Source organism: Saccoglossus kowalevskii, chromosome 18, assembly GCF_978046115.1.
Source record: "Saccoglossus kowalevskii chromosome 18, keSacKowa6.1, whole genome shotgun sequence".
In the NCBI taxonomy this organism is placed as follows: Eukaryota; Metazoa; Hemichordata; class Enteropneusta; family Harrimaniidae; genus Saccoglossus; species Saccoglossus kowalevskii.
Genome location: NC_140658.1, coordinates 22971833 through 22998078, shown reverse-complemented (window position 1 = coordinate 22998078; position 26246 = coordinate 22971833). Strand labels below are relative to the sequence as shown.

The 26246-nt window shown below is 41.5% G+C and overlaps 34 non-coding genes across 34 annotated transcripts; all 34 read left to right on the top strand.

Moving 5' to 3' along the window:
* The first annotated feature begins 309 nt into the window (after nt 1-309).
* Nucleotides 310-382, top strand: TRNAT-UGU (transfer RNA threonine (anticodon UGU)). Its single transcript has one exon. It is a non-coding gene; the product is annotated as a tRNA-Thr (tRNA).
* Nucleotides 383-882: 500 nt separating this feature from the next.
* On the top strand, nt 883-955 carry TRNAT-UGU (transfer RNA threonine (anticodon UGU)). The gene has a single exon. It is a non-coding gene; the product is annotated as a tRNA-Thr (tRNA).
* Nucleotides 956-1463: 508 nt separating this feature from the next.
* On the top strand, nt 1464-1536 carry TRNAT-UGU (transfer RNA threonine (anticodon UGU)). The gene has a single exon. It is a non-coding gene; the product is annotated as a tRNA-Thr (tRNA).
* Nucleotides 1537-3015: 1479 nt separating this feature from the next.
* TRNAT-UGU (transfer RNA threonine (anticodon UGU)) lies at nt 3016-3088 on the top strand. Its single transcript has one exon. It is a non-coding gene; the product is annotated as a tRNA-Thr (tRNA).
* A 1160-nt stretch (nt 3089-4248) lies between these two features.
* On the top strand, nt 4249-4321 carry TRNAT-UGU (transfer RNA threonine (anticodon UGU)). The gene has a single exon. It is a non-coding gene; the product is annotated as a tRNA-Thr (tRNA).
* A 504-nt stretch (nt 4322-4825) lies between these two features.
* Nucleotides 4826-4898, top strand: TRNAT-UGU (transfer RNA threonine (anticodon UGU)). The gene has a single exon. It is a non-coding gene; the product is annotated as a tRNA-Thr (tRNA).
* Nucleotides 4899-5406: 508 nt separating this feature from the next.
* Nucleotides 5407-5479, top strand: TRNAT-UGU (transfer RNA threonine (anticodon UGU)). The gene has a single exon. It is a non-coding gene; the product is annotated as a tRNA-Thr (tRNA).
* A 507-nt stretch (nt 5480-5986) lies between these two features.
* On the top strand, nt 5987-6059 carry TRNAT-UGU (transfer RNA threonine (anticodon UGU)). The gene has a single exon. It is a non-coding gene; the product is annotated as a tRNA-Thr (tRNA).
* Nucleotides 6060-6567: 508 nt separating this feature from the next.
* TRNAT-UGU (transfer RNA threonine (anticodon UGU)) lies at nt 6568-6640 on the top strand. Its single transcript has one exon. It is a non-coding gene; the product is annotated as a tRNA-Thr (tRNA).
* A 507-nt stretch (nt 6641-7147) lies between these two features.
* TRNAT-UGU (transfer RNA threonine (anticodon UGU)) lies at nt 7148-7220 on the top strand. Its single transcript has one exon. It is a non-coding gene; the product is annotated as a tRNA-Thr (tRNA).
* A 600-nt stretch (nt 7221-7820) lies between these two features.
* TRNAT-UGU (transfer RNA threonine (anticodon UGU)) lies at nt 7821-7893 on the top strand. Its single transcript has one exon. It is a non-coding gene; the product is annotated as a tRNA-Thr (tRNA).
* Nucleotides 7894-8401: 508 nt separating this feature from the next.
* On the top strand, nt 8402-8474 carry TRNAT-UGU (transfer RNA threonine (anticodon UGU)). Its single transcript has one exon. It is a non-coding gene; the product is annotated as a tRNA-Thr (tRNA).
* A 501-nt stretch (nt 8475-8975) lies between these two features.
* On the top strand, nt 8976-9048 carry TRNAT-UGU (transfer RNA threonine (anticodon UGU)). Its single transcript has one exon. It is a non-coding gene; the product is annotated as a tRNA-Thr (tRNA).
* Nucleotides 9049-9554: 506 nt separating this feature from the next.
* Nucleotides 9555-9627, top strand: TRNAT-UGU (transfer RNA threonine (anticodon UGU)). The gene has a single exon. It is a non-coding gene; the product is annotated as a tRNA-Thr (tRNA).
* A 501-nt stretch (nt 9628-10128) lies between these two features.
* TRNAT-UGU (transfer RNA threonine (anticodon UGU)) lies at nt 10129-10201 on the top strand. Its single transcript has one exon. It is a non-coding gene; the product is annotated as a tRNA-Thr (tRNA).
* A 501-nt stretch (nt 10202-10702) lies between these two features.
* On the top strand, nt 10703-10775 carry TRNAT-UGU (transfer RNA threonine (anticodon UGU)). The gene has a single exon. It is a non-coding gene; the product is annotated as a tRNA-Thr (tRNA).
* A 506-nt stretch (nt 10776-11281) lies between these two features.
* TRNAT-UGU (transfer RNA threonine (anticodon UGU)) lies at nt 11282-11354 on the top strand. The gene has a single exon. It is a non-coding gene; the product is annotated as a tRNA-Thr (tRNA).
* Nucleotides 11355-11855: 501 nt separating this feature from the next.
* On the top strand, nt 11856-11928 carry TRNAT-UGU (transfer RNA threonine (anticodon UGU)). Its single transcript has one exon. It is a non-coding gene; the product is annotated as a tRNA-Thr (tRNA).
* A 508-nt stretch (nt 11929-12436) lies between these two features.
* TRNAT-UGU (transfer RNA threonine (anticodon UGU)) lies at nt 12437-12509 on the top strand. The gene has a single exon. It is a non-coding gene; the product is annotated as a tRNA-Thr (tRNA).
* Nucleotides 12510-14159: 1650 nt separating this feature from the next.
* On the top strand, nt 14160-14232 carry TRNAT-UGU (transfer RNA threonine (anticodon UGU)). Its single transcript has one exon. It is a non-coding gene; the product is annotated as a tRNA-Thr (tRNA).
* Nucleotides 14233-14740: 508 nt separating this feature from the next.
* Nucleotides 14741-14813, top strand: TRNAT-UGU (transfer RNA threonine (anticodon UGU)). The gene has a single exon. It is a non-coding gene; the product is annotated as a tRNA-Thr (tRNA).
* A 505-nt stretch (nt 14814-15318) lies between these two features.
* On the top strand, nt 15319-15391 carry TRNAT-UGU (transfer RNA threonine (anticodon UGU)). Its single transcript has one exon. It is a non-coding gene; the product is annotated as a tRNA-Thr (tRNA).
* A 501-nt stretch (nt 15392-15892) lies between these two features.
* Nucleotides 15893-15965, top strand: TRNAT-UGU (transfer RNA threonine (anticodon UGU)). Its single transcript has one exon. It is a non-coding gene; the product is annotated as a tRNA-Thr (tRNA).
* Nucleotides 15966-16473: 508 nt separating this feature from the next.
* Nucleotides 16474-16546, top strand: TRNAT-UGU (transfer RNA threonine (anticodon UGU)). The gene has a single exon. It is a non-coding gene; the product is annotated as a tRNA-Thr (tRNA).
* A 505-nt stretch (nt 16547-17051) lies between these two features.
* On the top strand, nt 17052-17124 carry TRNAT-UGU (transfer RNA threonine (anticodon UGU)). The gene has a single exon. It is a non-coding gene; the product is annotated as a tRNA-Thr (tRNA).
* Nucleotides 17125-17625: 501 nt separating this feature from the next.
* Nucleotides 17626-17698, top strand: TRNAT-UGU (transfer RNA threonine (anticodon UGU)). The gene has a single exon. It is a non-coding gene; the product is annotated as a tRNA-Thr (tRNA).
* A 508-nt stretch (nt 17699-18206) lies between these two features.
* Nucleotides 18207-18279, top strand: TRNAT-UGU (transfer RNA threonine (anticodon UGU)). The gene has a single exon. It is a non-coding gene; the product is annotated as a tRNA-Thr (tRNA).
* Nucleotides 18280-18787: 508 nt separating this feature from the next.
* TRNAT-UGU (transfer RNA threonine (anticodon UGU)) lies at nt 18788-18860 on the top strand. The gene has a single exon. It is a non-coding gene; the product is annotated as a tRNA-Thr (tRNA).
* A 508-nt stretch (nt 18861-19368) lies between these two features.
* Nucleotides 19369-19441, top strand: TRNAT-UGU (transfer RNA threonine (anticodon UGU)). The gene has a single exon. It is a non-coding gene; the product is annotated as a tRNA-Thr (tRNA).
* A 2209-nt stretch (nt 19442-21650) lies between these two features.
* TRNAT-UGU (transfer RNA threonine (anticodon UGU)) lies at nt 21651-21723 on the top strand. The gene has a single exon. It is a non-coding gene; the product is annotated as a tRNA-Thr (tRNA).
* Nucleotides 21724-22231: 508 nt separating this feature from the next.
* On the top strand, nt 22232-22304 carry TRNAT-UGU (transfer RNA threonine (anticodon UGU)). The gene has a single exon. It is a non-coding gene; the product is annotated as a tRNA-Thr (tRNA).
* A 2209-nt stretch (nt 22305-24513) lies between these two features.
* Nucleotides 24514-24586, top strand: TRNAT-UGU (transfer RNA threonine (anticodon UGU)). Its single transcript has one exon. It is a non-coding gene; the product is annotated as a tRNA-Thr (tRNA).
* A 506-nt stretch (nt 24587-25092) lies between these two features.
* On the top strand, nt 25093-25165 carry TRNAT-UGU (transfer RNA threonine (anticodon UGU)). The gene has a single exon. It is a non-coding gene; the product is annotated as a tRNA-Thr (tRNA).
* Nucleotides 25166-25666: 501 nt separating this feature from the next.
* On the top strand, nt 25667-25739 carry TRNAT-UGU (transfer RNA threonine (anticodon UGU)). The gene has a single exon. It is a non-coding gene; the product is annotated as a tRNA-Thr (tRNA).
* The last annotated feature ends 507 nt before the right edge of the window (nt 25740-26246 follow it).

Here is a 26246-nt window from a genome sequence, read left to right as displayed (position 1 = left end):
AGGCTACAAGCCGCCTCCGTAGCTCTGTGGTTATAGCGGGGGCCATGAGTTCGAATTTCATAAGGGCAACTCCTACAGCTAATTTCCCATCTTGGATGAACAAACCAGTCAATGTTGTATGTTTATGGGCGATGAGTGAGTTACTGAAACCAATCAAGACAAGCGAATTTTTTGATTCAACTCAATTTCTCACTTTCATTGAGGCAACTCCTACAGTTAATTGCGGTCTGAAAACCACTGAAACCACTCAATACAAGCATATTAATGTGACTCATTTTAATTTCGTACGAATGTTGAAGAGTCCAACTAGCCTCCTTAGCTCAGCGGTTAGAGCACTGATCTTGTGAACCAGGGGTCATGAGTTCGAATCTCATAGGGTGCTTCCACTAGAGAGAATTTTTAATGTTTGACATACCAGTCAATGTTGCATGTTTATCTGTAATGAGTGTGTAACTCAAACTTATCAAGACAGGCGCATTGATATGAGTCAATTTGCAATGCAAGCCGCCTCCTTAGCTCTGTGGTTAAGACAGAAGCCATTACTTCGAATTTCTTAGGGGCAACTCCGACACGGTATCTTCAAGGCTACAAGCCGCCTCCTTAGCTCCGTGGTTATAGCGGGGCCATGAGTTCGAATTTCATAAGGGCAACTCCTACAGCTAATTTCCCATCTTGGATGAACAAACCAGTCAATGTTGTATGTTTATGGGCCATGAGTGAGTTACTGAAACCATTCAAGACAAGCGAATTTTTTGACTCAACTCAATTTCATTGGGGCAACTCCTACAGTTAATTGCGGTCTAAAAACCATTGAAACCACTCAATACAAGCATATTAATGTGACTCATTTTAATTTCGTACGAATGTTGAAGAGTTCAACTAGCCTCCTTAGCTCAGTGGTTAGAGCACTGGTCTTGTAAACCAGGGGTCTTGAGTTCGAATCTCATAGGGGGCCTCCACTATAGAGAATTTTTAATGTTTGAGATACCAGTCAATGTTGCATGTTTATGTGTAATGAGTGTGTAACTCAAACTTATCAAGACGGGCGCATTGATATGAGTCAATTTGCAATGCAAGCCGCCTCCTTAGCTCTGTGGTTAAGACATAAGCCATTACTTCGAATTTCTTAGGGGCAACTCCTACACGGTATCTTCAAGGCTACAAGCTGCCTCCTTAGCTCCGTGGTTATAGCGGGGCCATGAGTTCGAATTTCATAAGGGCAACTCCTACAGCTAATTTCCCATCTTGGATGAACAAACCAGTCAATGTTGTATGTTTATGGGCGATGAGTGATTTACTGAAACCAATCAAGACAAACGAATTTTTTGACTCAACTCAATTGCTCACTTTCATTGAGGCAACTCCTACAGTTAATTGCGGTCTGAAAACCACTGAAACCACTCAATACAAGCATATTAATGTGACTCATTTTAATTTCGTACGAATGTAGAAGAGTCCAACTAGCCTCCTTAGCTCAGTGGTTAGAGCACTGGTCTTGTAAACCAGGGGTCATGAGTTCGAATCTCATAGGGGGCCTCCACTATAGAGAATTTTTAATGTTTGACATACCAGTCAATGTTGCATGTTTATGTGTAATGAGTGTGTAACTCAAACTTATCAAGACGGGCGCATTGATATGAGTCAATTTGCAATGCAAGCCGCCTCCTTAGCTCTGTGGTTAAGACATAAGCCATTACTTCGAATTTCATAGGGGCAACTCCTACACGGTATCTTCAAGGCTACAAGCTGCCTCCTTAGCTCCGTGGTTATAGCGGGGCCATGAGTTCGAATTTCATAAGGGCAACTCCTACAGCTAATTTCCCATCTTGGATGAACAAACCAGTCAATGTTGTATGTTTATGGGCGATGAGTGAGTTACTGAAACCAATCAAGACAAGCGAATTTTTTGACTCAACTCAATTTCTCACTTTCATTGAGGCAACTCCTACAGTTAATTGCGGTCTGAAAACCACTGAAACCACTGAATACAGGCATATTAATGTGACTCATTTTAATTTCGTACGAATGTTGAAGAGTCCAACTAGCCTTCTTAGCTCAGTGGTTAGAGAACTGGTCTTGTAAACCAGGGTCATTAGTTCGAATCTCATAGGGGGTTTCCACTAGAGAGAATTTTTAATGTTTGACATACCAGTCAATGTTGCATGTGTAATGGGTGTGTAACTCAAACTTATCAAGACAGGCGCATTGATATGAGTAAATTTGCAATGCAAGCCGCCTCTTAGCTCTGTGGTTAAGACAGAAGCCATTTCTTCGAATTTCTTAGGGGCAACTCCTACACGGTATCTTCAAGGCTACAAGCCGCCTCCTTAGCTCCGTGGTTATAGCGGTTAATTGCGGTCTGAAAACCACTGAAACCACTGAATACAAGCATATTAATGTGACTCATTTTAATTTCGTACGAATGTTGAAGAGTCCAACTAGCCTTCTTAGCTCAGTGGTTAGAGAACTGGTCTTGTAAACCAGGGGTCATTAGTTCGAATCTCATAGGGGGTTTCCACTAGAGAGAATTTTTAATGTTTGACATACCAGTCAATGTTGCATGTGTAATGGGTGTGTAACTCAAACTTATCAAGACAGGCGCATTGATATGAGTAAATTTGCAATGCAAGCCGCCTCTTAGCTCTGTGGTTAAGACAGAAGCCATTTCTTCGAATTTCTTAGGGGCAACTCCTACACGGTATCTTCAAGGCTACAAGCCGCCTCCTTAGCTCCGTGGTTATAGCGGGGCCATGAGTTGGAATTTCATAAGGGCAACTCCTACAGCTAATTTCCCATCTTGGATGAACAAACCAGTCAATTTTGTATGTTTATGGGCGATGAGTGAGTTACTGAAACCAATCAAGACAAGCGAATTTTTTTACTCAACTCAATTTCTCACTTTCATTGAGGCAACTCCTACAGTTAATTGCGGTCTGAAAACCACTGAAACCACTCAATACAAGCATATTAATGTGACTCATTTTTATTTCGTACGAATGTTGAAGGGTCCAACTAGCCTCCTTAGCTCAGTGGTTAGGGCACTGGTCTTGTAAACCAGGGGTCATGAGTTCGAATCTCATAGGGGGCTTCCACTAGAGAGAATTTTTAATGTTTGACATACCAGTCAATGTTGCATGTTTATGTGTAATGAGTGTGTAACTCAAACTTATCAAGACAGGCGCATTGATATGACTCAATTTGCAATGCAAGCCGCCTCCTTAGCTCTGTGGTTAAGACAGAAGCCATTACTTCGAATTTCTTAGGGGCAACTCCTACACGGTATCTTCAAGGCTACAATTTGCAATGCAAGCCGCCTCCTTAGCTCTGTGGTTAAGACAGAAGCCATTACTTCGAATTTCTCAGGGGCAACTCCTACACGGTATCTTCAAGGCTACAAGCTGCCTCCTTAGCTCAGTGGTTATAGCGGGGCCATGAGTTCGAATTTCATAAGGGCAACTCCTACAGCTAATTTCCCATCTTGGATGAACAAACCAGTCAATGTTGTATGTTTATGGGCGATGAGTGAGTTACTGAAACCAATCAAGACAAGCGAATTTTTTGACTCAACTCAATTTCTCACTTTCATTGAGGCAACTCCTACAGTTAATTGCGGTCTGAAAACCACTGAAACCACTCAATACAAGCATATTAATGTGACTCATTTTAATTTCGTACGAATGTTGAAGAGTCCAACTAGCCTTCTTAGCTCAGTGGTTAGAGAACTGGTCTTGTAAACCAGGGGTCATTAGTTCGAATCTCATAGGGGGTTTCCACTAGAGAGAATTTTTAATGTTTGACATACCAGTCAATGTTGCATGTGTAATGGGTGTGTAACTCAAACTTATCAAGACAGGCGCATTGATATGAGTCAATTTGCAATGCAAGCCGCCTCCTTAGCTCTGTGGTTAAGACAGAAGCCATTACTTCGAATTTCTTAGGGGCAACTCCTACACGGTATCTTCAAGGCTACAAGCCGCCTCCGTAGCTCTGTGGTTATAGCGGGGGCCATGAGTTCGAATTTCATAAGGGCATCTTGGATGAACAAACCAGTCAATGTTGTATGTTTATGGGCGATGAGTGAGTTACTGAAACCAATCAAGACAAGCGAATTTTTTAACTCAACTCAATTTCGCACTTTCATTGAGGCAACTCCAGTTAATTGCGGTCTGAAAACTACTGAAACCACTCAATACAAGCATATTAATGTGACTCATTTTAATTTCGTACGAATGTTGAAGAGTCTAATTAGCCTCCTTAGCTCAGTGGTTAGAGCACTGGTCTTGTAAACCAGGGGTCATGAGTTCGAATCTCATAGGGGGCTTCCACTAAGAGAATTTTTAATGTTTGACATACCGGTCAATGTTGCATATTTATGTGTAATGAGTGTGTAACTCAAACTTATCAAGACAGGCGCATTGATATGAGTCAATTTGCAATGCAAGCCGCCTCCTTAGCTCCTTGGTTAAGACAGAAGCCATTACTTCGAATTTCTTAGGCGCAACTCCTACTCGGTGTCTTCAAGGCTACAAGCCGCCTCCGTAGCTCCGTGGTTATAGCGGGGCCATGAGTTCGAATTTCATAAGGGCAACTCCTACAGCTAATTTCCCATCTTGGATGAACAAACCAGTCAATGTTGTATGTTTATGGGCGATGAGTGAGTTACTGAAACCAATCAAGACAAGCGAATTTTTTAACTCAACTCAATTTCGCACTTTCATTGAGGCAACTCCAGTTAATTGCGGTCTGAAAACTACTGAAACCACTCAATACAAGCATATTAATGTGACTCATTTTAATTTCGTACGAATGTTGAAGAGTCTAATTAGCCTCCTTAGCTCAGTGGTTAGAGCACTGGTCTTGTAAACCAGGGGTCATGAGTTCGAATCTCATAGGGGGCTTCCACTAAGAGAATTTTTAATGTTTGACATACCGGTCAATGTTGCATATTTATGTGTAATGAGTGTGTAACTCAAACTTATCAAGACAGGCTCATTGATATGAGTCAATTTGCAATGCAAGCCGCCTCCTTAGCTCCTTGGTTAAGACAGAAGCCATTACTTCGAATTTCTTAGGCGCAACTCCTACTCGGTGTCTTCAAAGGCTACAAGCCGCCTCCGTAGCTCCGTGGTTATAGCGGGGCCATGAGTTGGAATTTCATAAGGGCAACTCCGACAGCTAATTTCCCATCTTGGATGAACAAACCAGTCAATGTTGTATGTTTATGGGCGATGAGTGAGTTACTGAAACCAATCAAGACAAGCGAATTTTTTGACTCAAATCAATTTCTCACTTTCATTGAGGCAACTCCTACAGTTAATTGCGGACTGAAAAGCACTGAAACCACTCAATACAAGCATATTAATGTGACTCATTTTAATTTCGTACGAATGTTGAAGAGTCCAACTAGCCTCCTTATCTCAGTGGTTAGAGCACTGGTCTTGTAAACCAGGGGTCATGAGTTCGAATCTCAAAGGGGGCTTCCACTAGAGAGAATTTTTAATGTTTGACATACCGGTCAATGTTGCATATTTATGTGTAATGAGTGTGTAACTCAAACTTATCAAGACAGGCGCATTGATATGAGTAAATTTGCAATGCAAGCCGCCTCTTAGCTCTGTGGTTAAGACAGAAGCCATTTCTTCGAATTTCTTAGGGGCAACTCCTACACGGTATCTTCAAGGCTACAAGCCGCCTCCTTAGCTCCGTGGTTATAGCGGGGCCATGAGTTGGAATTTCATAAGGGTAACTCCTACAGCTAATTTCCCATCTTGGATGAACAAACCAGTCAATTTTGTATGTTTATGGGCGATGAGTGAGTTACTGAAACCAATCAAGACAAGCGAATTTTTTTACTCAACTCAATTTCTCACTTTCATTGAGGCAACTCCTACAGTTAATTGCGGTCTGAAAACCACTCAAACCACTCAATACAAGCATATTAATGTGACTCATTTTTATTTCGTACGAATGTTGAAGGGTCCAACTAGCCTCCTTAGCTCAGTGGTTAGAGCACTGGTCTTGTAAACCAGGGGTCATGAGTTCGAATTTCATAGGGGTCTTCCACTAGAGAGAATTTTTAATGTTTGACATACCAGTCAATGTTGCATGTTTATGTGTAATGAGTGTGTAACTCAAACTTATCAAGACAGGCGCATTGATATGAGTCAATTTGCAATGCAAGCCGCCTCCTTAGCTCCTTGGTTAAGACAGAAGCCATTACTTCGAATTTCTTAGGCGCAACTCCTACTCGGTGTCTTCAAGGCTACAAGCCGCCTCCGTAGCTCCGTGGTTATAGTGGGGCCATGAGTTTGAATTTCATAAGGGCAACTCCGACAGCTAATTTCCCATCTTGGATGAACAAACCAGTCAATGTTGTATGTTTATGGGCGATGAGTGAGTTACTGAAACCAATCAAGACAAGCGAATTTTTTGACTCAAATCAATTTCTCACTTTCATTGAGGCAACTCCTACAGTTAATTGCGGACTGAAAAGCACTGAAACCACTCAATACAAGCATATTAATGTGACTCATTTTAATTTCGTACGAATGTTGAAGAGTCCAACTAGCCTCCTTAGCTCAGTGGTTAGAGCACTGGTCTTGTAAACCAGGGGTCATGAGTTCGAATCTCAAAGGGGGCTTCCACTAGAGAGAATTTTTAATGTTTGACATACCGGTCAATGTTGCATATTTATGTGTAATGAGTGTGTAACTCAAACTTATCAAGACAGGCGCATTGATATGAGTAAATTTGCAATGCAAGCCGCCTCTTAGCTCTGTGGTTAAGACAGAAGCCATTTCTTCGAATTTCTTAGGGGCAACTCCTACACGGTATCTTCAAGGCTACAAGCCGCCTCCTTAGCTCCGTGGTTATAGCGGGGCCATGAGTTGGAATTTCATAAGGGTAACTCCTACAGCTAATTTCCCATCTTGGATGAACAAACCAGTCAATTTTGTATGTTTATGGGCGATGAGTGAGTTACTGAAACCAATCAAGACAAGCGAATTTTTTTACTCAACTCAATTTCTCACTTTCATTGAGGCAACTCCTACAGTTAATTGCGGTCTGAAAACCACTGAAACCACTCAATACAAGCATATTAATGTGACTCATTTTTATTTCGTACGAATGTTGAAGGGTCCAACTAGCCTCCTTAGCTCAGTGGTTAGGGCACTGGTCTTGTAAACCACGGGTCATGAGTTCGAATCTCATAGGGGGCTTCCACTAGAGAGAATTTTTAATGTTTGACATACCAGTCAATGTTGCATGTTTATGTGTAATGAGTGTGTAACTCAAACTTATCAAGACAGGCGCATTGATATGACTCAATTTGCAATGCAAGCCGCCTCCTTAGCTCTGTAGTTAAGACAGAAGCCATTACTTCGAATTTCTTAGGGGCAACTCCTACACGGTATCTTCAAGGCTACAATTTGCAATGCAAGCCGCCTCCTTAGCTCTGTGGTTAAGACAGAAGCCATTACTTCGAATTTCTCAGGGGCAACTCCTACACGGTATCTTCAAGGCTACAAGCCGCCTCCTTAGCTCCGTGGTTATAGCGGGGCCATGAGTTCGAATTTCATAAGCGCAAATCCTACAGCTAATTTCCCATCTTGGATGAACAAACCAGTCAATGTTGTATGTTTATGGGCGATGAGTGAGTTACTGAAACCATTCAAGACAAGCGAATTTTTTGACTCAACTCAATTTCATTGGGGCAACTCCTACAGTTAATTGCGGTCTAAAAACCATTGAAACCACTCAATACAAGCATATTAATGTGACTCATTTTAATTTCGTACGAATGTTGAAGAGTCCAACTAGCCTCCTTAGCTCAGTGGTTAGAGCACTGGTCTTGTAAACCAGGGGTCATGAGTTCGAATCTCATAGGGGGCTTCCACTAGAGAGAATTTTTAATGTTTGACATACCAGTCAATGTTGCATGTTTATGTGTAATGAGTGTGTAATTCAAACTTATCAAGACAGGCGCATTGATATGAGTCAATTTGCAATGCAAGCCGCCTCTTTAGCTCTATGGTTAAGACAGAAGCCATTACTTCGAATTTCTTAGGGGCAACTCCTACACGGTATCTTCAAGGCTACAAGCTGCCTCCTTAGCTCCGTGCTTATAGCGGGGCCATGAGTTCGAATTTCAGAAGGGCAACTCCTACAGCTAATTTTCCATCTTGGATGAACAAACCAGTCTATGTTGTATGTTTATGGGCGATGAGTGAGTTACTGAAACCAATCAAGACAAGCGAATTTTTTGACTCAACTCAATTTCTCACTTTCATTGAGGCAACTCCTACAGTTAATTGCGGTCTAAAAACCACTGAAACCACTCAATACAAGCATATTAATGTGACTCATTTTAATTTCGTACGAATGTTGAAGAGTCCAACTAGCCTCCTTAGCTCAGTGGTTAGAGCACTGGTCTTGTAAACCAGGGGTCATGAGTTCGAATCTCATAGGGGGCTTCCACTAGAGAGAATTTTTAATGTTTGACATACCAGTCAATGTTGCATGTTTATGTGTAATGAGTGAGTAACTCAAACTTATCAAGACAGGCGCATTGATATGAGTCAATTTGCAATGCAAGCCGCCTCCTTAGCTCTGTGGTTAAGACAGAAGACATTACTTCGAATTTCTTAGGGGCAACTCTTACACGGTAGCTTCAAGGCTGCAAGCCGCCTCCTTAGCTCCGTGGTTATAGTGGGGCCATGAGTTCGAATTTCATAAGGGCAACTACTACAGATAATTTCCCCATCTTGGATGAACAAACCAGTTAATGTTGTATGTTTATGGGCGATGAATGAGTTACTGAAACCAATCAAGACAAGCGAATTTTTTGACTCAACTCAATTTCATTGGGGCAACTCCTAAAGTTAATTGCGGTCTAAAAACTACTGAAACCACTCAATACAAGCATATTAATGTGACTCATTTTAATTTCGTACGAATGTTGAAGAGTCCAACTAGCCTCCTTAGCTCAGTGGTTAGAGCATTGGTCTTGTAAACCAGGGGTCATGAGTTCGAATCTCATAGGGGGCTTCCACTAGAGAGAATTTTTAATGTTTGACATACCAGTCAATGTTGCATGTTTATGTGTAATGAGTGTGTAACTCAAACTTATCAAGACAGGCGCATTGATATGAGTCAATTTGCAATGCAAGCCGCCTCCTTAGCTCTGTGGTTCAGACAAAAGCCATTACTTCGAATTTCTTAGGGGCAACTCCTACACGGTATCTTCAAGGCTACAAGCTGCCTCCTTAGCTCCGTGGTTATAGCGGGGCCATGAGTTCGAATTTCATAAGGGCAACTCCTACAGCTAATTTTCCATCTTGGATGAACAAACCAGTCAATGTTGTATGTTTATGGGCGATGAGTGAGTTACTGAAACCAATCAAGACAAGCGAATTTTTTGACTCAACTCAATTTCTCACTTTCATTGAGGCAACTCCTACAGTTAATTGCGGTCTGAAAACCACTGAAACCACTCAATACAAGCATATTAATATGACTCATTTTAATTTCGTACGAATATTAGAGTCCAAATAGCCTCCTTAGCTCAGTGGTTAGAGCACTGGTCTTGTAAACCAGGGGTCATGAGTTCGAATCTCATAGGGAGCTTCCACTAGAGAGAATTTCTAATGTTTGACATACCAGTCAATGTTGCATGTTTATGTGTAATGAGTGAGTAACTCAAACTTATCAAGACAGGCGCATTGATATGAGTCAATTTGCAATGCAAGCCGCCTCCTTAGCTCTGTGGTTAAGACAGAAGACATTACTTCGAATTTCTTAGGGGCAACTCTTACACGGTAGCTTGAAGGCTGCAAGCCGCCTCCTTAGCTCCGTGGTTATAGTGGGGCCATGAGTTCGAATTTCATAAGGGCAACTACTACAGATAATTTCCCCATCTTGGATGAACAAACCAGTCAATGTTGTATGTTTATGGGCGATGAATGAGTTACTGAAACCAATCAAGACAAGCGAATTTTTTGACTCAACTCAATTTCATTGGGGCAACTCCTACAGTTAATTGCGGTCTAAAAACCACTGAAACCACTCAATACAAGCATATTAATGTGACTCATTTTAATTTCGTACGAATGTTGAAGAGTCCAACTAGCCTCCTTAGCTCAGTGGTTAGAGCACTGGTCTTGTAAACCAGGGGTCATGAGTTCGAATCTCATAGGGGGCTTCCACTAGAGAGAATTTTTAATGTTTGACATACCAGTCAATGTTGCATGTTTATGTGTAATGAGTGAGTAACTCAAACTTATCAAGACAGGCGCATTGATATGAGTCAATTTGCAATGCAAGCCGCCTCCTTAGCTCTGTGGTTAAGACACAAGACATTACTTCGAATTTCTTAGGGGCAACTCTTACACGGTAGCTTCAAGGCTGCAAGCCGCCTCCTTAGCTCCGTGGTTATAGTGGGGCCATGAGTTCGAATTTCATAAGGGCAACTACTACAGATAATTTCCCCATCTTGGATGAACAAACCAGTTAATGTTGTATGTTTATGGGCGATGAATGAGTTACTGAAACCAATCAAGACAAGCGAATTTTTTGACTCAACTCAATTTCATTGGGGCAACTCCTAAAGTTAATTGCGGTCTAAAAACCACTGAAACCACTCAATACAAGCATATTAATGTGACTCATTTTAATTTCGTACGAATGTTGAAGAGTCCAACTAGCCTCCTTAGCTCAGTGGTTAGAGCACTGGTCTTGTGAACCAGGGGTCATGAGTTCGAATCTCATAGGGTGCTTCCACTAGAGAGAATTTTTAATGTTTGACATACCAGTCAATGTTGCATGTTTATGTGTAATGAGTGTGTAACTCAAACTTATCAAGACAGGCGCATTGATATGAGTCAATTTGCAATGCAAGCCGCCTCCTTAGCTCTGTGGTTCAGACAAAAGCCATTACTTCGAATTTCTTAGGGGCAACTCCTACACGGTATCTTCAAGGCTACAAGCTGCCTCCTTAGCTCCGTGGTTATAGCGGGGCCATGAGTTCGAATTTCATAAGGGCAACTCCTACAGCTAATTTTCCATCTTGGATGAACAAACCAGTCACTGTTGTATGTTTATGGGCGATGAGTGAGTTACTGAAACCAATCAAGACAAGCGAATTTTTTGACTCAACTCAATTTCTCACTTTCATTGAGGCAACTCCTACAGTTAATTGCGGTCTGAAAACCACTGAAACCACTCAATACAAGCATATTAAAGTGACTCATTTTAATTTCGTACGAATATTAGAGTCCAACTAGCCTCCTTAGCTCAGTGGTTAGAGCACTGGTCTTGTAAACCAGGGGTCATGAGTTCGAATCTCATAGGGAGCTTCCACTAAAGAGAATTTCTAATGTTTGACATACCAGTCAATGTTGCATGTTTATGTGTAATGAGTGAGTAACTCAAACTTATCAAGACAGGCGCATTGATATGAGTCAATTTGCAATGCAAGCCGCCTCCTTAGCTCTGTGGTTAAGACAGAAGACATTACTTCGAATTTCTTAGGGGCAACTCTTACACGGTAGCTTGAAGGCTGCAAGCCGCCTCCTTAGCTCCGTGGTTATAGTGGGGCCATGAGTTCGAATTTCATAAGGGCAACTACTACAGATAATTTCCCCATCTTGGATGAACAAACCAGTCAATGTTGTATGTTTATGGGCGATGAATGAGTTACTGAAACCAATCAAGACAAGCGAATTTTTTGACTCAACTCAATTTCATTGGGGCAACTCCTACAGTTAATTGCGGTCTAAAAACCACTGAAACCACTCAATACAAGCATATTAATGTGACTCATTTTAATTTCGTACGAATGTTGAAGAGTCCAACTAGCTTCCTTAGCTCAGTGGTTAGAGCACTGGTCTTGTAAACCAGGGCTCATGAGTTCGAATCTCATAGGGGGCTTCCACTAGAGAGAATTTTTAATGTTTGACATACCAGTCAATGTTGCATGTTTATGTGTAATGAGTGTGTAACTCAAACTTATCAAGACAGGCGCATTGATATGAGTCAATTTGCAATGCAAGCCGCCTCCTTAGCTCTGTGGTTCAGACAAAAGCCATTACTTCGAATTTCTTAGGGGCAACTCCTACACGGTATCTTCAAGGCTACAAGCTGCCTCCTTAGCTCCGTGGTTATAGCGGGGCCATGAGTTCGAATTTCATAAGGGCAACTCCTACAGCTAATTTTCCATCTTGGATGAACAAACCAGTCAATGTTGTATGTTTATGGGCGATGAGTGAGTTACTGAAACCAATCAAGACAAGCGAATTTTTTGACTCAACTCAATTTCTCACTTTCATTGAGACAACTCCAACAGTTAATTGCGGTCTGAAAACCACTGAAACCACTCAATACAAGCATATTAATGTGACTCATTTTAATTTCGTACGAATGTTGAAGAGTCCAACTAGCCTCCTTAGCTCAGTGGTTAGAGCACTGGTCTTGTAAACCAGGGGTCATGAGTTCGAATCTCATAGGGGGCTTCCACTAGAGAGAAATTTTAATGTTTGACATACCAGTCAATGTTGCATGTTTATGTGTAATGAGTGTGTAACTCAAACTTATCAAGACAGGCGCATTGATATGACTCAATTTGCAATGCAAGCCGCCTCCTTAGCTCTGTGGTTAAGACAGAAGCCATTACTTCGAATTTCTTAGGGGCAACTCCTACACGGTATCTTCTAGGCTACAAGCCGCCTCCGTAGCTCTGTGGTTATAGCGGGGCCATGAGTTCGAATTTCATAAGGGCAACTCCTACAGCTAATTTCCCATCTTGGATGAACAAACCAGTCAATGTTGTATGTTTATGGGCGATGAGTGAGTTACTGAAACCAATCAAGACAAGCGAATTTTTTGACTCAACTCAATTTCTCACTTTCATTGAGGCAACTCCTTCAGTTAATTGCGGTCTGAAAACCACTGAAACCACTCAATACAAGCATATTAATGTGAATCATTTTAATTTCGTACGAATGTTGAAGAGTTCAACTAGCCTCCTAAGCTCAGTGGTTAGAGCACTGGTCTTGTAAACCAGGGGTCTTGAGTTCGAATCTCATAGGGGGTTGCCACTAGAGAGAATTTTTAATGTTTGACATACCAGTCAATGTTGCATGTTTATGTGTTATGAGTGTGTAAGTCAAACTTATCCAGACAGGCGCATTGATATGACTCAATTTGCAATGCAAGCCGCCTCCTTAGCTCTGTGGTTAAGATAGAAGCCATGACTTCGAATTTCTCAGGGGCAACTCCTACACGGTATCATCAAGGCTGCAAGCCGCCTCCTTAGCTCCGTAGTTATAGCGGGGGCCATGAGTTCGAATTTTATAAGGGCAACTCCTACAGCTAATTTTGCATCTTTGATGAACAAACCAGTCAATGTTGTATATTTATGGCGATGAGTGAGTTACTGAAACCAATCAAGACAAGCGAATTTTTTGACTCAACTCAATTTCTCACTTTCATTGAGGCAACTCCTACAGTTAATTGCGGTCTGAAAACCACTGAAACCACTCAATACAAGCATATTAATGTGACTCATTTTAATTTCGTACGAATGTTGAAGAGTCCAACTAGCCTCCTTAGCTCAGTGGTTAGAACACTGGTCTTGTAAACCAGGTGTCATGAGTTCGAATCTCATGAGGGGCTTCCGCTAGAGAGAATTTTAAATGTTTGACATGTTTATGTTTAATGAGTGTGTAACTCAAACTTATCAGGACAGGCGCATTGATATGACTCAATTTGCAATGCAAGCCGCCTCCTTAGCTCTGTGGTTAAGACAGAAGCCATTACTTCGAATTTCTTAGGGGCAACTCCTACACGGTATCTTCAAGGCTACAAGCCGCCTCCTTAGCTCCGTGGTTATAGCGGGGGGCCATGAGTTCGAATTTCATAAGGGCAACTCCTACAGCTAATTTTCCATCTTGGATGAACAAACCAGTCAATGTTGTATGTTTATGGGCTATGAGTGAGTTACTGAAACCAATCAAGACAAGCGAATTTTTTGACTCAACTCAATTTCTCACTTTCATTGAGGCAACTCCAGTTAATTGCGGTCTGAAAACCACTGAAACCACTCAATACAAGCATATTAATGTGACTCATTTTAATTTCGTACGAATATTAGAGTCCAAATAGCCTCCTTAGCTCAGTGGTTAGAGCACTGGTCTTGTAAACCAGGGGTCATGAGTTCGAATCTCATAGGGGGCTTCCACTAGAGAGAATTTTTAATGTTTGACATACCAGTCAATGTTGCATGTTTATGTGTAATGAGTGTGTAACTCAAACTTATCAAGACAGGCGCATTGATATGAGTCAATTTGCAATGCAAGCCGCCTCCTTAGCTCTGTGGTTCAGACAAAAGCCATTACTTCGAATTTCTTAGGGGCAACTCCTACACGGTATCTTCAAGGCTACAAGCTGCCTCCTTAGCTCCGTGGTTATAGCGGGGCCATGAGTTCGAATTTCATAAGGGCAACTCCTACAGCTAATTTTCCATCTTGGATGAACAAACCAGTCAATGTTGTATGTTTATGGGCGATGAGTGAGTTACTGAAACCAATCAAGACAAGCGAATTTTTTGACTCAACTCAATTTCTCACTTTCATTGAGACAACTCCAACAGTTAATTGCGGTCTGAAAACCACTGAAACCACTCAATACAAGCATATTAATGTGACTCATTTTAATTTCGTACGAATGTTGAAGAGTCCAACTAGCCTCCTTAGCTCAGTGGTTAGAGCACTGGTCTTGTAAACCAGGGGTCATGAGTTCGAATCTCATAGGAGGCTTCCACTAGAGAGATTTTTTAATGTTTGACATACCAGTCAATGTTGCATGTTTATGTGTTATGAGTGTGTAAGTCAAACTTATCCAGACAGGCGCATTGATATGACTCAATTTGCAATGCAAGCCGCCTCCTTAGCTCTGTGGTTAAGATAGAAGCCATGACTTCGAATTTCTCAGGGGCAACTCCTACACGGTATCATCAAGGCTACAAGCCGCCTCCTTAGCTCCGTGGTTATAGCGGGGGGCCATGAGTTCGAATTTCATAAGGGCAACTCCTACAGCTAATTTTCCATCTTGGATGAACAAACCAGTCAATGTTGTATGTTTATGGGCTATGAGTGAGTTACTGAAACCAATCAAGACAAGCGAATTTTTTGACTCAACTCAATTTCTCACTTTCATTGAGGCAACTCCAGTTAATTGCGGTCTGAAAACCACTGAAACCACTCAATACAAGCATATTAATGTGACTCATTTTAATTTCGTACGAATATTAGAGTCCAAATAGCCTCCTTAGCTCAGTGGTTAGAGCACTGGTCTTGTAAACCAGGGGTCATGAGTTCGAATCTCATAGGGAGCTTCCACTAGAGAGAATTTCTAATGTTTGACATACCAGTCAATGTTGCATGTTTATGTGTAATGAGTGAGTAACTCAAACTTATCAAGACAGGCGCATTGATATGAGTCAATTTGCAATGCAAGCCGCCTCCTTAGCTCTGTGGTTAAGACAGAAGACATTACTTCGAATTTCTTAGGGGCAACTCTTACACGGTAGCTTGAAGGCTGCAAGCCGCCTCCTTAGCTCCGTGGTTATAGTGGGGCCATGAGTTCGAATTTCATAAGGGCAACTACTACAGATAATTTCCCCATCTTGGATGAACAAACCAGTCAATGTTGTATGTTTATGGGCGATGAATGAGTTACTGAAACCAATCAAGACAAGCGAATTTTTTGACTCAACTCAATTTCATTGGGGCAACTCCTACAGTTAATTGCGGTCTAAAAACCACTGAAACCACTCAATACAAGCATATTAATGTGACTCATTTTAATTTCGTACGAATGTTGAAGAGTCCAACTAGCCTCCTTAGCTCAGTGGTTAGAGCACTGGTCTTGTAAACCAGGGGTCATGAGTTCGAATCTCATAGGGGGCTTCCACTAGAGAGAATTTTTAATGTTTGACATACCAGTCAATGTTGCATGTTTATGTGTAATGAGTGTGTAACTCAAACTTATCAAGACAGGCGCATTGATATGAGTCAATTTGCAATGCAAGCCGCCTCCTTAGCTCTGTGGTTCAGACAAAAGCCATTACTTCGAATTTCTTAGGGGCAACTCCTACACGGTATCTTCAAGGCTACAAGCTGCCTCCTTAGCTCCGTGGTTATAGCGGGGCCATGAGTTCGAATTTCATAAGGGCAACTCCTACAGCTAATTTTCCATCTTGGATGAACAAACCAGTCAATGTTGTATGTTTATGGGCGATGAGTGAGTTACTGAAACCAATCAAGACAAGCGAATTTTTTGACTCAACTCAATTTCTCACTTTCATTGAGACAACTCCAACAGTTAATTGCGGTCTGAAAACCACTGAAACCACTCAATACAAGCATATTAATGTGACTCATTTTAATTTCGTACGAATGTTGAAGAGTCCAACTAGCCTCCTTAGCTCAGTGGTTAGAGCACTGGTCTTGTAAACCAGGGGTCATGAGTTCGAATCTCATAGGAGGCTTCCACTAGAGAGATTTTTTAATGTTTGACATACCAGTCAATGTTGCATGTTTATGTGTTATGAGTGTGTAAGTCAAACTTATCCAGACAGGCGCATTGATATGACTCAATTTGCAATGCAAGCCGCCTCCTTAGCTCTGTGGTTAAGATAGAAGCCATGACTTCGAATTTCTCAGGGGCAACTCCTACACGGTATCATCAAGGCTACAAGCCGCCTCCTTAGCTCCGTGGTTATAGCGGGGGGCCATGAGTTCGAATTTCATAAGGGCAACTCCTACAGCTAATTTTCCATCTTGGATGAACAAACCAGTCAATGTTGTATGTTTATGGGCTATGAGTGAGTTACTGAAACCAATCAAGACAAGCGAATTTTTTGACTCAACTCAATTTCTCACTTTCATTGAGGCAACTCCAGTTAATTGCGGTCTGAAAACCACTGAAACCACTCAATACAAGCATATTAATGTGACTCATTTTAATTTCGTACGAATATTAGAGTCCAAATAGCCTCCTTAGCTCAGTGGTTAGAGCACTGGTCTTGTAAACCAGGGGTCATGAGTTCGAATCTCATAGGGAGCTTCCACTAGAGAGAATTTCTAATGTTTGACATACCAGTCAATGTTGCATGTTTATGTGTAATGAGTGAGTAACTCAAACTTATCAAGACAGGCGCATTGATATGAGTCAATTTGCAATGCAAGCCGCCTCCTTAGCTCTGTGGTTAAGACAGAAGACATTACTTCGAATTTCTTAGGGGCAACTCTTACACGGTAGCTTGAAGGCTGCAAGCCGCCTCCTTAGCTCCGTGGTTATAGTGGGGCCATGAGTTCGAATTTCATAAGGGCAACTACTACAGATAATTTCCCCATCTTGGATGAACAAACCAGTCAATGTTGTATGTTTATGGGCGATGAATGAGTTACTGAAACCAATCAAGACAAGCGAATTTTTTGACTCAACTCAATTTCATTGGGGCAACTCCTACAGTTAATTGCGGTCTAAAAACCACTGAAACCACTCAATACAAGCATATTAATGTGACTCATTTTAATTTCGTACGAATGTTGAAGAGTCCAACTAGCCTCCTTAGCTCAGTGGTTAGAGCACTGGTCTTGTAAACCAGGGGTCATGAGTTCGAATCTCATAGGGGGCTTCCACTAGAGAGAATTTTTAATGTTTGACATACCAGTCAATGTTGCATGTTTATGTGTAATGAGTGTGTAACTCAAACTTATCAAGACAGGCGCATTGATATGAGTCAATTTGCAATGCAAGCCGCCTCCTTAGCTCTGTGGTTCAGACAAAAGCCATTACTTCGAATTTCTTAGGGGCAACTCCTACACGGTATCTTCAAGGCTACAAGCTGCCTCCTTAGCTCCGTGGTTATAGCGGGGCCATGAGTTCGAATTTCATAAGGGCAACTCCTACAGCTAATTTTCCATCTTGGATGAACAAACCAGTCAATGTTGTATGTTTATGGGCGATGAGTGAGTTACTGAAACCAATCAAGACAAGCGAATTTTTTGACTCAACTCAATTTCTCACTTTCATTGAGACAACTCCAACAGTTAATTGCGGTCTGAAAACCACTGAAACCACTCAATACAAGCATATTAATGTGACTCATTTTAATTTCGTACGAATGTTGAAGAGTCCAACTAGCCTCCTTAGCTCAGTGGTTAGAGCACTGGTCTTGTAAACCAGGGGTCATGAGTTCGAATCTCATAGGAGGCTTCCACTAGAGAGATTTTTTAATGTTTGACATACCAGTCAATGTTGCATGTTTATGTGTAATGAGTGTGTAACTCAAACTTATCAAGACAGGCGCATTGATATGACTCAATTTGCAATGCAAGCCGCCTCCTTAGCTCTGTGGTTAAGACAGAAGCCATTACTTCGAATTTCTTAGGGGCAACTCCTACACGGTATCTTCTAGGCTACAAGCCGCCTCCGTAGCTCTGTGGTTATAGCGGGGCCATGAGTTCGAATTTCATAAGGGCAACTCCTACAGCTAATTTCCCATCTTGGATGAACAAACCAGTCAATGTTGTATGTTTATGGGCGATGAGTGAGTTACTGAAACCAATCAAGACAAGCGAATTTTTTGACTCAACTCAATTTCTCACTTTCATTGAGGCAACTCCTTCAGTTAATTGCGGTCTGAAAACCACTGAAACCACTCAATACAAGCATATTAATGTGAATCATTTTAATTTCGTACGAATGTTGAAGAGTCCAACTAGCCTCCTTAGCTCAGTGGTTAGAGCACTGGTCTTGTAAACCAGGGGTCATGAGTTCGAATCTCATAGGGGGCTTCCACTAGAGAGAATTTTTAATGTTTGACATACCAGTCAATGTTGCATGTTTATGTGTAATGAGTGTGTAACTCAAACTTATCAAGACAGGCGCATTGATATGAGTCAATTTGCAATGCAAGCCGCCTCCTTAGCTCTGTGGTTCAGACAAAAGCCATTACTTCGAATTTCTTAGGGGCAACTCCTACACGGTATCTTCAAGGCTACAAGCTGCCTCCTTAGCTCCGTGGTTATAGCGGGGCCATGAGTTCGAATTTCATAAGGGCAACTCCTACAGCTAATTTTCCATCTTGGATGAACAAACCAGTCAATGTTGTATGTTTATGGGCGATGAGTGAGTTACTGAAACCAATCAAGACAAGCGAATTTTTTGACTCAACTCAATTTCTCACTTTCATTGAGACAACTCCAACAGTTAATTGCGGTCTGAAAACCACTGAAACCACTCAATACAAGCATATTAATGTGACTCATTTTAATTTCGTACGAATGTTGAAGAGTCCAACTAGCCTCCTTAGCTCAGTGGTTAGAGCACTGGTCTTGTAAACCAGGGGTCATGAGTTCGAATCTCATAGGGGGCTTCCACTAGAGAGATTTTTTAATGTTTGACATACCAGTCAATGTTGCATGTTTATGTGTAATGAGTGTGTAACTCAAACTTATCAAGACAGGCGCATTGATATGACTCAATTTGCAATGCAAGCCGCCTCCTTAGCTCTGTGGTTAAGACAGAAGCCATTACTTCGAATTTCTTAGGGGCAACTCCTACACGGTATCTTCTAGGCTACAAGCCGCCTCCGTAGCTCTGTGGTTATAGCGGGGCCATGAGTTCGAATTTCATAAGGGCAACTCCTACAGCTAATTTCCCATCTTGGATGAACAAACCAGTCAATGTTGTATGTTTATGGGCGATGAGTGAGTTACTGAAACCAATCAAGACAAGCGAATTTTTTGACTCAACTCAATTTCTCACTTTCATTGAGGCAACTCCTTCAGTTAATTGCGGTCTGAAAACCACTGAAACCACTCAATACAAGCATATTAATGTGAATCATTTTAATTTCGTACGAATGTTGAAGAGTTCAACTAGCCTCCTAAGCTCAGTGGTTAGAGCACTGGTCTTGTAAACCAGGGGTCTTGAGTTCGAATCTCATAGGGGGTTGCCACTAGAGAGAATTTTTAATGTTTGACATACCAGTCAATGTTGCATGTTTATGTGTTATGAGTGTGTAAGTCAAACTTATCCAGACAGGCGCATTGATATGACTCAATTTGCAATGCAAGCCGCCTCCTTAGCTCTGTGGTTAAGATAGAAGCCATGACTTCGAATTTCTCAGGGGCAACTCCTACACGGTATCATCAAGGCTGCAAGCCGCCTCCTTAGCTCCGTAGTTATAGCGGGGGCCATGAGTTCGAATTTTATAAGGGCAACTCCTACAGCTAATTTTGCATCTTTGATGAACAAACCAGTCAATGTTGTATATTTATGGCGATGAGTGAGTTACTGAAACCAATCAAGACAAGCGAATTTTTTGACTCAACTCAATTTCTCACTTTCATTGAGGCAACTCCTACAGTTAATTGCGGTCTGAAAACCACTGAAACCACTCAATACAAGCATATTAATGTGACTCATTTTAATTTCGTACGAATGTTGAAGAGTCCAACTAGCCTCCTTAGCTCAGTGGTTAGAACACTGGTCTTGTAAACCAGGTGTCATGAGTTCGAATCTCATGAGGGGCTTCCGCTAGAGAGAATTTTAAATGTTTGACATGTTTATGTTTAATGAGTGTGTAACTCAAACTTATCAGGACAGGCGCATTGATATGACTCAATTTGCAATGCAAGCCGCCTCCTTAGCTCTGTGGTTAAGACAGAAGCCATTACTTCGAATTTCTTAGGGGCAACTCCTACACGGTATCTTCAAGGCTGCAAGCCGCCTCCTTAGCTCCGTGGTTATAGCGGGGGGCCATGAGTTCGAATTTCATAAGGGCAACTCCTACAGCTAATTTTCCATCTTGGATGAACAAACCAGTCAATGTTGTATGTTTATGGGCTATGAGTGAGTTACTGAAACCAATCAAGACAAGCGAATTTTTTGACTCAACTCAATTTCTCACTTTCATTGAGGCAACTCCAGTTAATTGCGGTCTGAAAACCACTGAAACCACTCAATACAAGCATATTAATGTGACTCATTTTAATTTCGTACGAATGTTGAAGAGTCCAACTAGCCTCCTTAGCTCAGTGGTTAGAACACTGGTCTTGTAAACCAGGTGTCATGAGTTCGAATCTCATGAGGGGCTTCCGCTAGAGAGAATTTTAAATGTTTGACATGTTTATGTTTAATGAGTGTGTAACTCAAACTTATCAGGACAGGCGCATTGATATGACTCAATTTGCAATGCAAGCCGCCTCCTTAGCTCTGTGGTTAAGACAGAAGCCATTACTTCGAATTTCTTAGGGGCAACTCCTACACGGTATCTTCAAGGCTGCAAGCCGCCTCCTTAGCTCCGTGGTTATAGTGGGGCCATGAGTTCGAATTTCATAAGGGCAACTACTACAGATAATTTCCCCATCTTGGATGAACAAACCAGTTAATGTTGTATGTTTATGGGCGATGAATGAGTTACTGAAACCAATCAAGACAAGCGAATTTTTTGACTCAACTCAATTTCATTGGGGCAACTCCTACAGTTAATTGCGGTCTAAAAACCACTGAAACCACTCAATACAAGCATATTAATGTGACTCATTTTAATTTCGTACGAATGTTGAAGAGTCCAACTAGCCTCCTTAGCTCAGTGGTTAGAGCACTGGTCTTGTAAACCAGGGGTCATGAGTTCGAATCTCATAGGGGGCTTCCACTAGAGAGAATTTTTAATGTTTGACATACCAGTCAATGTTGCATGTTTATGTGTAATGAGTGTGTAACTCAAACTTATCAAGACAGGCGCATTGATATGAGTCAATTTGCAATGCAAGCCGCCTCCTTAGCTCTGTGGTTCAGACAAAAGCCATTACTTCGAATTTCTTAGGGGCAACTCCTACACGGTATCTTCAAGGCTACAAGCTGCCTCCTTAGCTCCGTGGTTATAGCGGGGCCATGAGTTCGAATTTCATAAGGGCAACTCCTACAGCTAATTTTCCATCTTGGATGAACAAACCAGTCAATGTTGTATGTTTATGGGCGATGAGTGAGTTACTGAAACCAATCAAGACAAGCGAATTTTTTGACTCAACTCAATTTCTCACTTTCATTGAGACAACTCCAACAGTTAATTGCGGTCTGAAAACCACTGAAACCACTCAATACAAGCATATTAATGTGACTCATTTTAATTTCGTACGAATGTTGAAGAGTCCAACTAGCCTCCTTAGCTCAGTGGTTAGAGCACTGGTCTTGTAAACCAGGGGTCATGAGTTCGAATCTCATAGGGGGCTTCCACTAGAGAGATTTTTTAATGTTTGACATACCAGTCAATGTTGCATGTTTATGTGTAATGAGTGTGTAACTCAAACTTATCAAGACAGGCGCATTGATATGACTCAATTTGCAATGCAAGCCGCCTCCTTAGCTCTGTGGTTAAGACAGAAGCCATTACTTCGAATTTCTTAGGGGCAACTCCTACACGGTATCTTCTAGGCTACAAGCCGCCTCCGTAGCTCTGTGGTTATAGCGGGGCCATGAGTTCGAATTTCATAAGGGCAACTCCTACAGCTAATTTCCCATCTTGGATGAACAAACCAGTCAATGTTGTATGTTTATGGGCGATGAGTGAGTTACTGAAACCAATCAAGACAAGCGAATTTTTTGACTCAACTCAATTTCTCACTTTCATTGAGGCAACTCCTTCAGTTAATTGCGGTCTGAAAACCACTGAAACCACTCAATACAAGCATATTAATGTGAATCATTTTAATTTCGTACGAATGTTGAAGAGTTCAACTAGCCTCCTAAGCTCAGTGGTTAGAGCACTGGTCTTGTAAACCAGGGGTCTTGAGTTCGAATCTCATAGGGGGTTGCCACTAGAGAGAATTTTTAATGTTTGACATACCAGTCAATGTTGCATGTTTATGTGTTATGAGTGTGTAAGTCAAACTTATCCAGACAGGCGCATTGATATGACTCAATTTGCAATGCAAGCCGCCTCCTTAGCTCTGTGGTTAAGATAGAAGCCATGACTTCGAATTTCTCAGGGGCAACTCCTACACGGTATCATCAAGGCTGCAAGCCGCCTCCTTAGCTCCGTAGTTATAGCGGGGGCCATGAGTTCGAATTTTATAAGGGCAACTCCTACAGCTAATTTTGCATCTTTGATGAACAAACCAGTCAATGTTGTATATTTATGGCGATGAGTGAGTTACTGAAACCAATCAAGACAAGCGAATTTTTTGACTCAACTCAATTTCTCACTTTCATTGAGGCAACTCCTACAGTTAATTGCGGTCTGAAAACCACTGAAACCACTCAATACAAGCATATTAATGTGACTCATTTTAATTTCGTACGAATGTTGAAGAGTCCAACTAGCCTCCTTAGCTCAGTGGTTAGAACACTGGTCTTGTAAACCAGGTGTCATGAGTTCGAATCTCATGAGGGGCTTCCGCTAGAGAGAATTTTAAATGTTTGACATGTTTATGTTTAATGAGTGTGTAACTCAAACTTATCAGGACAGGCGCATTGATATGACTCAATTTGCAATGCAAGCCGCCTCCTTAGCTCTGTGGTTAAGACAGAAGCCATTACTTCGAATTTCTTAGGGGCAACTCCTACACGGTATCTTCAAGGCTGCAAGCCGCCTCCTTAGCTCCGTGGTTATAGCGGGGGGCCATGAGTTCGAATTTCATAAGGGCAACTCCTACAGCTAATTTTCCATCTTGGATGAACAAACCAGTCAATGTTGTATGTTTATGGGCTATGAGTGAGTTACTGAAACCAATCAAGACAAGCGAATTTTTTGACTCAACTCAATTTCTCACTTTCATTGAGGCAACTCCAGTTAATTGCGGTCTGAAAACCACTGAAACCACTCAATACAAGCATATTAATGTGACTCATTTTAATTTCGTACGAATGTTGAAGAGTCCAACTAGCCTCCTTAGCTCAGTGGTTAGAACACTGGTCTTGTAAACCAGGTGTCATGAGTTCGAATCTCATGAGGGGCTTCCGCTAGAGAGAATTTTAAATGTTTGACATGTTTATGTTTAATGAGTGTGTAACTCAAACTTATCAGGACAGGCGCATTGATATGACTCAATTTGCAATGCAAGCCGCCTCCTTAGCTCTGTGGTTAAGACAGAAGCCATTACTTCGAATTTCTTAGGGGCAACTCCTACACGGTATCTTCAAGGCTGCAAGCCGCCTCCTTAGCTCCGTGGTTATAGTGGGGCCATGAGTTCGAATTTCATAAGGGCAACTACTACAGATAATTTCCCCATCTTGGATGAACAAACCAGTTAATGTTGTATGTTTATGGGCGATGAATGAGTTACTGAAACCAATCAAGACAAGCGAATTTTTTGACTCAACTCAATTTCATTGGGGCAACTCCTACAGTTAATTGCGGTCTAAAAACCACTGAAACCACTCAATACAAGCATATTAATGTGACTCATTTTAATTTCGTACGAATGTTGAAGAGTCCAACTAGCCTCCTTAGCTCAGTGGTTAGAGCACTGGTCTTGTAAACCAGGGGTCATGAGTTCGAATCTCATAGGGGGCTTCCACTAGAGAGAATTTTTAATGTTTGACATACCAGTCAATGTTGCATGTTTATGTGTAATGAGTGTGTAACTCAAACTTATCAAGACAGGCGCATTGATATGAGTCAATTTGCAATGCAAGCCGCCTCCTTAGCTCTGTGGTTCAGACAAAAGCCATTACTTCGAATTTCTTAGGGGCAACTCCTACACGGTATCTTCAAGGCTACAAGCTGCCTCCTTAGCTCCGTGGTTATAGCGGGGCCATGAGTTCGAATTTCATAAGGGCAACTCCTACAGCTAATTTTCCATCTTGGATGAACAAACCAGTCAATGTTGTATGTTTATGGGCGATGAGTGAGTTACTGAAACCAATCAAGACAAGCGAATTTTTTGACTCAACTCAATTTCTCACTTTCATTGAGGCAACTCCTACAGTTAATTGCGGTCTGAAAACCACTGAAACCACTCAATACAAGCATATTAATGTGACTCATTTTAATTTCGTACGAATATTAGAGTCCAAATAGCCTCCTTAGCTCAGTGGTTAGAGCACTGGTCTTGTAAACCAGGGGTCATGAGTTCGAATCTCATAGGGAGCTTCCACTAGAGAGAATTTCTAATGTTTGACATACCAGTCAATGTTGCATGTTTATGTGTAATGAGTGAGTAATTCAAACTTATCAAGACAGGCGCATTGATATGAGTCAATTTGCAATGCAAGCCGCCTCCTTAGCTCTGTGGTTAAGACAGAAGACATTACTTCAAATTTCTTAGGGGCAACTCTTACACGGTAGCTTGAAGGCTGCAAGCCGCCTCCTTAGCTCCGTGGTTATAGTGGGGCCATGAGTTCGAATTTCATAAGGGCAACTACTACAGATAATTTCCCCATCTTGGATGAACAAACCAGTCAATGTTGTATGTTTATGGGCGATGAATGAGTTACTGAAACCAATCAAGACAAGCGAATTTTTTGACTCAACTCAATTTCATTGGGGCAACTCCTACAGTTAATTGCGGTCTAAAAACCACTGAAACCACTCAATACAAGCATATTAATGTGACTCATTTTAATTTCGTACGAATGTTGAAGAGTCCAACTAGCCTCCTTAGCTCAGTGGTTAGAGCACTGGTCTTGTAAACCAGGGGTCATGAGTTCGAATCTCATAGGGGGCTTCCACTAGAGAGAATTTTTAATGTTTGACATACCAGTCAATGTTGCATGTTTATGTGTAATGAGTGTGTAACTCAAACTTATCAAGACAGGCGCATTGATATGAGTCAATTTGCAATGCAAGCCGCCTCCTTAGCTCTGTGGTTCAGACAAAAGCCATTACTTCGAATTTCTTAGGGGCAACTCCTACACGGTATCTTCAAGGCTACAAGCTGCCTCCTTAGCTCCGTGGTTATAGCGGGGCCATGAGTTCGAATTTCATAAGGGCAACTCCTACAGCTAATTTTCCATCTTGGATGAACAAACCAGTCAATGTTGTATGTTTATGGGCGATGAGTGAGTTACTGAAACCAATCAAGACAAGCGAATTTTTTGACTCAACTCAATTTCTCACTTTCATTGAGACAACTCCAACAGTTAATTGCGGTCTGAAAACCACTGAAACCACTCAATACAAGCATATTAATGTGACTCATTTTAATTTCGTACGAATGTTGAAGAGTCCAACT